The sequence below is a fragment of the Canis lupus genome, chromosome 23, assembly GCF_011100685.1.
Source record: "Canis lupus familiaris isolate Mischka breed German Shepherd chromosome 23, alternate assembly UU_Cfam_GSD_1.0, whole genome shotgun sequence".
In the NCBI taxonomy this organism is placed as follows: Eukaryota; Metazoa; Chordata; class Mammalia; order Carnivora; family Canidae; genus Canis; species Canis lupus.
This window is the reverse complement of record NC_049244.1, coordinates 34,866,708-34,876,766: the sequence shown is the minus strand read 5'-3', so window position 1 is coordinate 34,876,766 and position 10,059 is coordinate 34,866,708. Positions and strand designations below refer to the sequence as shown.

At 46.9% G+C, this 10,059-nt stretch overlaps 1 protein-coding gene across 12 annotated transcripts in view; it reads left to right on the top strand.

The window, feature by feature from the left end:
* Positions 1-3,778: 3,778 nt before the first annotated feature.
* Positions 3,779-10,059, top strand: part of DZIP1L (DAZ interacting zinc finger protein 1 like) — a 57,381-nt gene continuing 51,100 nt past the window's right edge. For 9 of the 12 annotated variants that reach the window (XM_038570988.1, XM_038570993.1, XM_038570989.1 and 6 more), the window contains exons 1-2: positions 4,563-4,664; positions 6,977-7,241. The gene's annotated coding sequence lies outside the window, so the exon portion shown is untranslated. Of the gene's footprint in view, positions 3,798-4,103; positions 4,121-4,562; positions 4,665-6,405; positions 6,487-6,976; positions 7,242-10,059 lie in introns of those variants that run through there. The other 3 variants (XM_038570986.1, XM_038570987.1, XM_038570985.1) reach the window with 3 other exon arrangements.

Here is a 10,059-nt window from a genome sequence, read left to right as displayed (position 1 = left end):
GGACCCTGGGATCATGACCTGAGCCAAAGGCAGACACTCAACCCCTGAGCCACCCAGGTGCCCCTGATACGATAGCTTTTTGAAAACATATTATGTCAGTTGTTTTTCACTTTAACATTATGTATCTTGGATACCCTTTTTCATCAGCATAATTTATTCTTCATGATGGTTGCAGAGTGTTTTATTGTAGGGTATACATTATAATCTATTTAATGAATACCCATCTGGTGGACATTTTAGTTGGTTCTAATTTTAATAGTGTAGGTAATGCTGTAGCAAAAGCTCTGATTCTTGGATTGTCGACTTTACATTTTGATATGTGGTGCCAATTTGTTTTCAAAAAAGCTGTTTGAAATTACCCATTTCCCCATCCTTCACCGATGCCAAAAGTCTATTTAATTTTAACCAGTATGATAGTTTAAAAAATGTATTTAATTGTCACATTAATTTTGGTGAGGCTTAGTGTTTCACATGCTTAATAATATATATTCTCTTTTTCTGTGAATTGCCTAATATTTTTAAATCACTTTTCTATTGGGTTGTTTTTCTATTTCTTTTTTTTTTATTTTATTTTTTTTATATTTCTTTTAAAAAAATTTATTTATTTATTTATTTATGATAGTCAGAGAGAGAGAGAGAGAGAGAGGCAGAGACACAGGCAGAGGGAGAAGCAGGCTCCATGCACCGGGAGCCCGACGTGGGACTCGATCCCGAGTCTCCAGGATCGCGCCCTGAGCCAAAGGCAGGTGCCAAACCGCTGCGCCACCCAGGGATCCCTGTTTTTCTATTTCTTGATGTGGAACCACGCTTTGTATGTCAAGGTTATAAACATTTTTATTATTTTAGTTGCAGTTTTTTTCAGTTCATTCCAGTTTGCCATGCCTTGGGTTTGTTTCTAGACTCAGAGAGTGGGTCCTGGTTAGGCTGACCCTGCATTTTTCATTTTGCAGAAGAGAAAATCTTTTTCCTGAGAAAGGAGATCTCTCCTGTAGTGCATCAATGTCCTTCAAGGTGATTTTTTTCAGGGAATGGGTTAGAGTGTAGGTTGTGTAGGGGTTTCATTCTTTTTTATGGCTGAATTATGTGTATATATATATATATATATATATATATATATATATAACCTCTTCTTTATCCATTCATCTATTGATGGACAAGATTAGGTTGCTTCCATAATTGGCTATAGTGAATAATGCTGCAATAAACACAGAGAGGTGTATATATCCCTTTGAATTAGTGTTTTTGTATTTTTTTGAGTGAATACCCAGTAGTGTGATTACTGGATTATAGGTAGTTCTATTTTTAACTTTTTTTTTTAATTTATTTATTTTTTTTATTTATTTATGATAGTCACACACAGAGAGAGAGAGAGAGAGTCAGAGACACAGGCAGAGGGAGAAGCAGGCTCCATGCACCGGGAGCCCGACGTGGGATTCGATCCCGGGTCTCCAGGATCGCGCCCTGGGCCAAAGGCAGGCGCTAAACCGCTGCGCCACCCAGGGATCCCTATTTTTAACTTTTTGAAAAACATCCATACTGTTTTCCAGAGTGACTGCACCAATTTGCATTACCACCAAAACTGCAAGAAGGTTCCCTTTTCTCCACACTCTAGCCAACACTTGTTTTTCCTTGTGTTGTTGATTTTAACCATTCTGACTGGTGTGAGGTGATATCTCATTGTTTTGATTTACATTTCCCTGATGATGAATGATGTTGAGCATCTTTTCATGTGTCTGTTCGCCATCTGTATGTCTTCTTTGGAGAAATGTCTGTTGATGTTTTCTGCCCATTTTTAAGTTGGATTATTTGTTTGTGTGTGGTTGAGTTGTATCAGTTCTTCATATATTTTGGATACTAGCCCTTTATTGGATATGTCATTTGGAAGTATCTTCTCCAACTCAGTAGGTTGACTTTCAGTTTTGCTGATTGTTTCTTTCACTGTGAAGAAGCTTTTTATTCTCATGTAATCCCAATAATTTATTTTTGTTTTTATTTCCCTTGCCACAGGAGGCACATCTAGAAAAATGTTGCCACATCTGATGTCAGAGAAATTGTTGTCTGCCCTCTCTTCCAGGACGTTAAGAGATCTTAAACTCTAAAGTTTTGACTCTTTTCTCCCCTCTAGTGGGCAGCAGGGACTCCTGGAGTGAAGAGTGCCCTGGCCAGAGGGGGACGGGGAGGAACAAGATTCCCCATCAGAGTAGATGGCTTTCAGACATCCCTTCTTGATCTTGGTCCCGGCCATCCAATCCTTTTTTTTCCCCCATCTAAAAAATTGCGATAAAAAATATAGATCATAAAATTTATCAGTTTAACAATTTTCAAATGTACAATTCAGTCGCATTAAGTACATTCACATTGTTGCACAGCCAACACCACTATTCATCTCTAGAACTTTGCCATTGTCCCAGACTAAAACTTTGTACCCATTAAACAATAATTTCCTATTCCCTACACTCCCTCCACCTCACCCCAGCCCTTGGTAACCACTATTCCACCTGGAATATCTCTATGAATTTAACTATTCCAGTTACCTTATATAAGTGGAATCATAACATTTCTCCTTTTTGTATCTGACTTCTCTCACCTGGCATAATATTTCTAAGGTTCATATTGTGGCATGTATCAGTATTTCGTTATGCTTTAAGACTGAGTAATAGTTCATTGTATGTATGTAGCACACTTTGTTTATCCATTTATACCTTGATGGCCACTAGGGTCGTTTACACCTTTTGGCAATTGTGAACAATACTGTTAGGAGCATGCGTCTACAAATACGTTTTAGTCCCCGTTTCCATTCTTTTGAGTAAATACCCAGAAATGGAATTGCTGGATCCTACGGCAATTTTATTTCTGTCACAGCAGCTGTACAATTTATATTCCCACCTGGCGTTCCATTTTCTCTCTTTTCTTTTTTTTAAGGTTTTATTTATTTATTTTTATTTTTATTTTATTTTTTTAGATTATTTTTTAAAATTTTTATTTATTTATGATAGTCACACACAGAGAGAGAGAGAGAGGCAGAGACATAGGCAGAGGAAGAAGCAGGCTCCATGCACCGGGAGCCTGATGTGGGATTCGATCCCAGGTCTCCAGGATCGCGCCCTGGGCCAAAGGCAGGCGCTAAACCGCTGCGCCACCCAGGGATCCCCTATTTATTTATTTATTTATTTATTTATTTATTTATTTATTTATTTATTTATTTATGAGAGATACAGAGACACAGAGAGAGGGAGAGAGAGGGAGGGGGAGGGAGAAGCAGGCTCCACACAGGGAGCCCGACGCGGGACTCGATCCCCTGGTCTCCAGGATCACGCCCTGGGCCGAAGGCAGGCGCAAACCGCGGAGCCACCCAGGCGTTCCTCCACATGCTTGCCAACACTTGTTTCCATACACTCTTGCTTGGGCTGCCCCAAGACACAGAGTTTGGCAGACTGAGACTGGAGTGGGAAGAAGGCCTTAAAAAAAAAAAAAAAAAAAAAAAAAAAATCCCAGCAGTCTGGGGCTCGGTAAAGCTGTGAGTAGCTGGGAATCGGGGACCAGCATCCGGGGAGGAGGAGTTCTCCGCTCCCGAGTCGCGGCGCGGGCGCACGGGGCGGGCTGGAAGGCCGGGTCGCGGCGCTGCCCCTCGGGACGAGCTCGGCGAGGGCCCGGCTCACCCGCGGGCCGCCCTTTGTTGCGTGTGTGGGGACTGCAGCACCTCCATCCCCGGGCTTCCCGCGCCCGCGCCCTCAGCGAGGCCAGCGAGCCACTCTCGAGGATCCCGGACTCAACAAGGCATTCCCCCGCCCCCCTCGGTAGCCGACTTAAAAATAGCTTGTCCCGGGGGCGCTGGGGAGAGGCTCCACCCCCGTCTGGGTGGCGTGGGGCGCCGTCCCGGGAGCCCGCGGCGTCGGAGACCCTGGGCCTCGAGCTGCGGGCGCGGAAGGCGCTGCTGCCCTCGGGTCCGCGGGGTGGGCGGCAACGGGGAGGGCGTCCCGGCTCCCCGCCGCTGGGGTGCACCCCCGGCCCGCGCCGGGGTTCGGGGAGCCGCCTCCGGGAGGTCTAGCCGGGAGGCGGGGCCGGGGCCAAGCTGGGGAGCCCGCACCTCTGGACCTCTGCCGGCTCCGGAGGCCCCCAGGTGAGCAGGACCGCGTGGGAAAGCTATGGCAGGAATTTGGCCCCGGGAGGGGCGCGGGTGGGTGGGGAGCGCCCTCGCGGTGCCACCGTGCGGTGGGTGCAGCAGGCCGAGGGCGGTTAAACATTAGCGGCTGGGGCGCGGGGTAGGGGTCCAACCCGGGAGCCGCGGGAGCTGCACTCCTGCGCGGACTGCTTACCGCGGCTAGCGGCGCCCGGCTCCGCCCCTTGCCCCGCCCCGGGCCTCCCTGGCCACGCCCCTGGCCACGCCCCTGCCACGCACTGGCCGCCCATTGTCCCGCCCATTGTCCCGCCCATTGTCCCGCCCCCGGCCACGCCCCTTAGCCGGCTCCGCCCCCACCTCCACTCTCACAGCTCACTCCAGACCGAGGTACTCCCGGAGGGAAGCAGGAGTGACTGCACCTCGCCACCCACCCACCCACCCCCCCCCACCCCCCCGGACTGTTTCCCTGGGTGGACAGACTCGGATGCTTACTTTTTGAAAAAAGTGAAATGATTTGGAGGGCTTGATGCTTTGAGTTCTGCAGGTAAAGGGGGATCTTTTGATAATGAGATGATTTAAAAACCAAAAATTGGCATCTCTGGTTTGTTCCTCTTGCATTCTGGGGCTAGGGTTTAGGAGGAGGCAGCGACGGTATTTTCCTTTTGAGGTGGCCGCAGGTAAAAGTCCAGGGAGACTTGCTTTGTACGGGAGGAGGGTCTAGAAGGGGGTCTGGAGGGCTTGGGCCGGGGCTCCCCTTCACCCAGCACTCCTTAGGGCCCAGGACGTCCCCTCCCTCCCCTGCACCTGGGGGGGGGGGCATTGTCTCTGGGAATTTGATTTGTAAAAGAACTTCGAAGAGAGGCCTGGTGAGTGTGAGGTTCTCTGACTATGGCCTCTCTTTCATCTGCAGCCAGGGTGGGTGGTCCACTCCTGTGTCAGGGAGGTCCCTCATCACTTTCTCCTGGCCTCCTGGAGCTGAGGATTGACCAGTGAGAACAATCCCTCTTAGAGAAAGCTGGCCCTCCAGTCAAGTGGTTGAAAAGCCATCTTTTTTCTGGCTCTGTCAGCACCAAGAGACATCTTCCTCATGTGGAAATAGTTTTGGATACCATCCGACTTGATAAAATGGTCCCATGGAGTCATATGCTTCAGGTTGGGAACAGAAACCTGAATTCCTTTGTGGAATATAACTGGGTTCTGCCACAAAGCTGGAGTTTGGTCAAAGGCTTGTGGCTCTTGTTCTGACAGGAGCAGGGATGGGGGCAACATGGTGGGCTCTTCTGAACCACCTTGTGCGCCCTTTTCAGAGAGGGCGGGTCCTGGTTAGGTGGGTTAATTACCTGCAGTGCCAGCTGTTGCTAGGCTGCGCACCTCCAGGGAGGATCTTGTGGGGGTCTGATGGCTGAAGCTGGAGAAAGTCTACCAAGAAACAATGACTGTTCCAAGGGAAAGAAAGCACCAGTATATTCTAAACTCCGTTCCTTTAGATGTGAAAAGCAGGGCTGATTTTTGACAATTCTGCACCTGAGAAGACAGGTCATGTCAGTTTGTAGTCTTCCCCTCTATAATATTCCTGAGCGATGCCAGCCAAAGCCCTAGCCCTGATTTTTCTTTTAAAGAAGATTCTCTTGTGGCAAAAAGTTAAGAGAGGTTTTTGACAAAACCGTTGGTGTTGTCTTTTAAAAAGATCTTCTTAGAAGGAGATACAGGTCTTCCGTTACGGAGTGGATGTCACGGGGATAAAAAGCAGAGCGTAAAGAATATGGTTAGCGATATTGTGGTAGTGATGTAGCGGGACAGATGGTGGCTACACTCCCGGTGAACATAGCCTAAAGTCTAAACTTGTCGAATCACACCTGAAACTAATGTGTAACATTGTGTGTCAGCTATACTAAAAAAAAAAAAATAAATAAAAAAAAAATAAAAATACCTCCTTAAAGTTACTGGGAATGGAAGCCAGAACCTTGATAGTTCTGGGAGCAGGTGCAGCCCCTGTGGAGGGCAAGGAGTGGAAATGGCACACTTTTTTTTTTTTTTTTTTTTTTTTTTAGAAAACAACAGAATTAGGGAATAAAGCCTAAAATCTGTAACGATAGTGTTCCAGGAGAACTTCCGAGTCACTCTCCTTTGGGATTTGTAGGGCTCCCTTGCCTAAGGCTTGTATATAACCTATTTGCAAACTGTGTGGGAGTTTCCTTGGCAACCACAACAATTAACATTAATGACAAGCCTGGGCTCCTCAGGGCAGGTACTACTGGGGTGGCTCTGGGAGCCAGGGCAGGCTTGTCAATGATTGCCTGGCAGCTGCCTTGGTAGCTTGGCTCCCCTAACAGCTCCTCTTGGCTGCATTTTTGAGGAAGCAGAAGGTACGGTAAGGTGGGAGCAGCGGTGGTATACTCTAGCTGTCCATTTATATTTAAAAATCAGAATTTAAAAAGATCAGTTGTTTGGTTGACTTCTGTGCACGTTATCTTCAACAGATGACAGGTGGGCAGCTTTCGGAAGAACCACAAATTCTCCAGGAGTTGTTTTGCCATGGGATAGCTGCCTTGTGAGGTGGTAAACCCGAGGGTGTGCAAAGCAAGGGTGTGCAAAGCAATGGTGGTAGATGGGCTTTCTTTCTTGGCTGTGGGATTGCCCCAGGTAGAAACCATCATCTTGGTGCCCATAAATAACAGTGAATGGAGTTTGGAATGCTAGCATAAATAACATTTTTTTTGGGTCCCACTAACTCATGAGACTGGTCTAGGACTGGGAAGTTTCCTGGGACCCCATCAAAACATGTAGAGATGGTTAACACAGCTTTGGATTTCCTAATGATAGCGAGTCATGTCTGCCTTGTGTTTCTATTCCCAGATGTGAGAGGAAAGCAGTCTCCTGATGCTGCAGTCTGGAGAAAGCACAGCGTGACTGCCCATTGGTGTGTGTGGTTTCCAGGTGATCTGCAGCACTCTCGTTTGGCTTTGTCACCTGCCATCCTAACTTGGATGCAAACTGTGGAGCTGGGTCCTGTTCACCTAAGCTCTGCAGAGATACGGAGAGAATTTCAGGTCCCTGGCACTGATCCTGTTGTGATTTGCTGTAACGTTTCAGTTCTTGCAGTTTGGTCAAGTGATCTCAGGTACTCTCATTTCCATGGTGGGAAGTAATTTATGTGCCATCATTGCGATCAATGGGAGGTAGTTGGGCATAATTCAAAAGCTTTAGAGTCAGACAGAACCTGATTTGGATCTTGACTTCATTACCTAGTAGCTGAGTAACTTGGGGCAGGTCCCTTAGCTTTTCTGAGTCTCAGTTTCTACATTTGTCAGAAGAGGCAAATGATAGCTACGTACAGGATTGTGTGATGGTTAGACATAGTACTTTTAAAGGCTGGCACAGTGCCTGGTACACAGAAACTTAATCAGTGCTGGCTGCTATCATAGTCTTTGGATTTCCCCACTTCTGCTCACCTTTGGGTGTCAGAGCCCTAAAACTTATGAAAACCTGGGGATTCTAGTGGAAGACAGGTGTGACACTTTTGGGGTTCAGTAAGACCACATGAACTCAGATCCTTAATTCAGGATTCTGTATAACTGGGAATGGGGCTGCCATCCTTGGTGTGTGCCCAGAGTGTAAATGCAAGTGTTTCAGGGCTGCAGCTATATCTTGATAGTCAGTGTGGCTCTGAGGTTTCTCACTGATGAGCCTGAGCCCCCATCCACAAGGGCTTTCAGGAATGGCCAGTGGTATCGGGCTGTGGACACACATGGTAACAAATCCAACATTTTAGTAAGTGTGAGTGGCATTTCTCTCCAGTGGGTCCAAATTAAGGATTCCAAACTCCATTCTCACTCTTTATCCTAATTCTTGCTGGTTCATAGGCTCATTTCTCCAAGACTCCAAGAATATAGACTTTTGAGGCAGATACTCTAAGATTTTGATAATTCTGCTCAGGTTAATAGCAATCTGGGTTCCCAGTAATATGCTAGGGGCTAGAGTACAGTGGAGATGAATAAGCCATGGTGTCAGCCCTTGCAGAACTTACAACTGGGGGTGCTGGAGGAGGATGGAGATAGGAGTGTCCTGGTATGGCCTGTCCTTGGCATACCCACTGCACCCTGTCCTAGTTCCTACTCTGGCATTTACCAATCTGTAGGGTAATTTCTGTCTATTTTTCTGTCTTTCTGGAGACATGTGGAGCTAGACACCATCATTTACTAGTTGTATGATTGTGGGAAAGTCATCTGCCCTCTTAGGTAACTTGTAAGTTTCTTCATCTGTACACTGGGTTGTAATGAGAACAAAGTGGAATAGTGCATGGAAAGCCTTATAATTGTATGCAAAGCACACAATTCCAGAACTGTTAATTAGTTTTATTAATGATGGCAGGGACTGTTGCCTGGGTCACCATCAATTCTGAGTGTCAGTCATGGTGCCTGGCACTTAGCAGGGGCTCAGGAGTCATTTGTTCACGGGATGAATAGATGAATGTTGGAAAGCCACACAGATACAGACCAGAGTGTGGTGAGGCACTGAAACGAGTGTATACTCTGTGCTCTGGGGGCCCAAGGGAGGGGCAGGGCATTTTGACTGTGGGAAGGATTTGTGGTGGCTGTCAGGTGTGAGCAAGGCCTTGAAGCAGGCATTCATTCACCTGCAGTAGAAGGAGGAGGAAGTGGTGGAGGTCCATCTATACCAACAGGCAGCACGGCATAGTGGCTAAGAGCTCAGATCTGTAACTAGGCTGTGTGGGTTGGGATCTTGCCTCCTGCATCTGGGGCAAACTTCTTTACTTCTTTGTGGTTTGAGTAATATTAGTGCCTCCTCAAGGGATTGTTCTGAGGATTACATGAGCTATTCTTTATGAAGCACTTAAAAATGGGTGCCCATAAATAAATAGCCCAGGGCTATGAACGTGTGGGCAGCAAGTGATATTGTAGTGGGAAATGCAACTAGAAAGGTAGTTTGAAAAACAGTTCATAAAGGTGTTTGAATATCTTTTTAGTGAATTTGGATTTAGCCAAGAGGAACACATAAAATCCATTCCTGTATGGCTGAAGCTCAGTGGTGGCTGCCCTTCCTTTGTTTTGTTTTGTTTTTAAATATTTATTTATTTATTTTGGCAGGGAAAGAGCGGGTGCCTGCACACAAGTTGGGTGAAGGGCAGAGGGAGAGGCTCTCAAGCAGGCTCCCCACTAAATGAGGAGATGACCAGGGTTCCATTCCAGGACCCATGAGATCATGACCTGAGCCAAAACCAAGAGAAGGTTGCTCAACCAACTGCACGCCCCCCGCCCTTAGGTGGCTGCTTCTTTTATTTATTTTTTTTTAAGATTTTATTTATTTATTCGTGAGGGACACACACACACAGGCAGAGAGGGAGAAGCAGGCTACATGCAGGGAGCCCGACATGGGACTTGATCCCCGGTCTCCAGGATCACACCCTGGGCTGAAGGCGGCGCTAAACTGCTGAGCTACCTGCGCTGCCCCAGACTGCTCCTTTTAAACAGGGCATGCACTCCCCATTCTGGCACAATCCCTAGGACTCCCTACTACAGTGGTTCTGAATCAATACAATAAATCTGGAGACTTACATTTCTAACAAGTTCCCAGCTGATGCTGATACTCTGATGCTGCTGGTCAGGGACCACACTTTGAGAATTGCTGCCTAATTGTATCATGGCTTCTAAGGCAGGGAATCAATTACCATTTATCATCAAGCTTGTACTTTGGTTTTTCTTATACTTGGCACATTTTCTGCATTTAATGCTACCTTTTTGTCCCTGAGGGAATTTGGATTTGCAATTTCTGGTATAATCAGTATTGGAAGGCTGGACCTAAAGATCCCAAGGGAGAGATGGGCCAGTGAGAAAGAGCTCTGGGAGTGGCTGAGGCTCAGCCAAAAGCAGGTCTTTGGTTGCTGAAGCTGTGGGTATGTGTGAGCTTGTCTTCAAGGA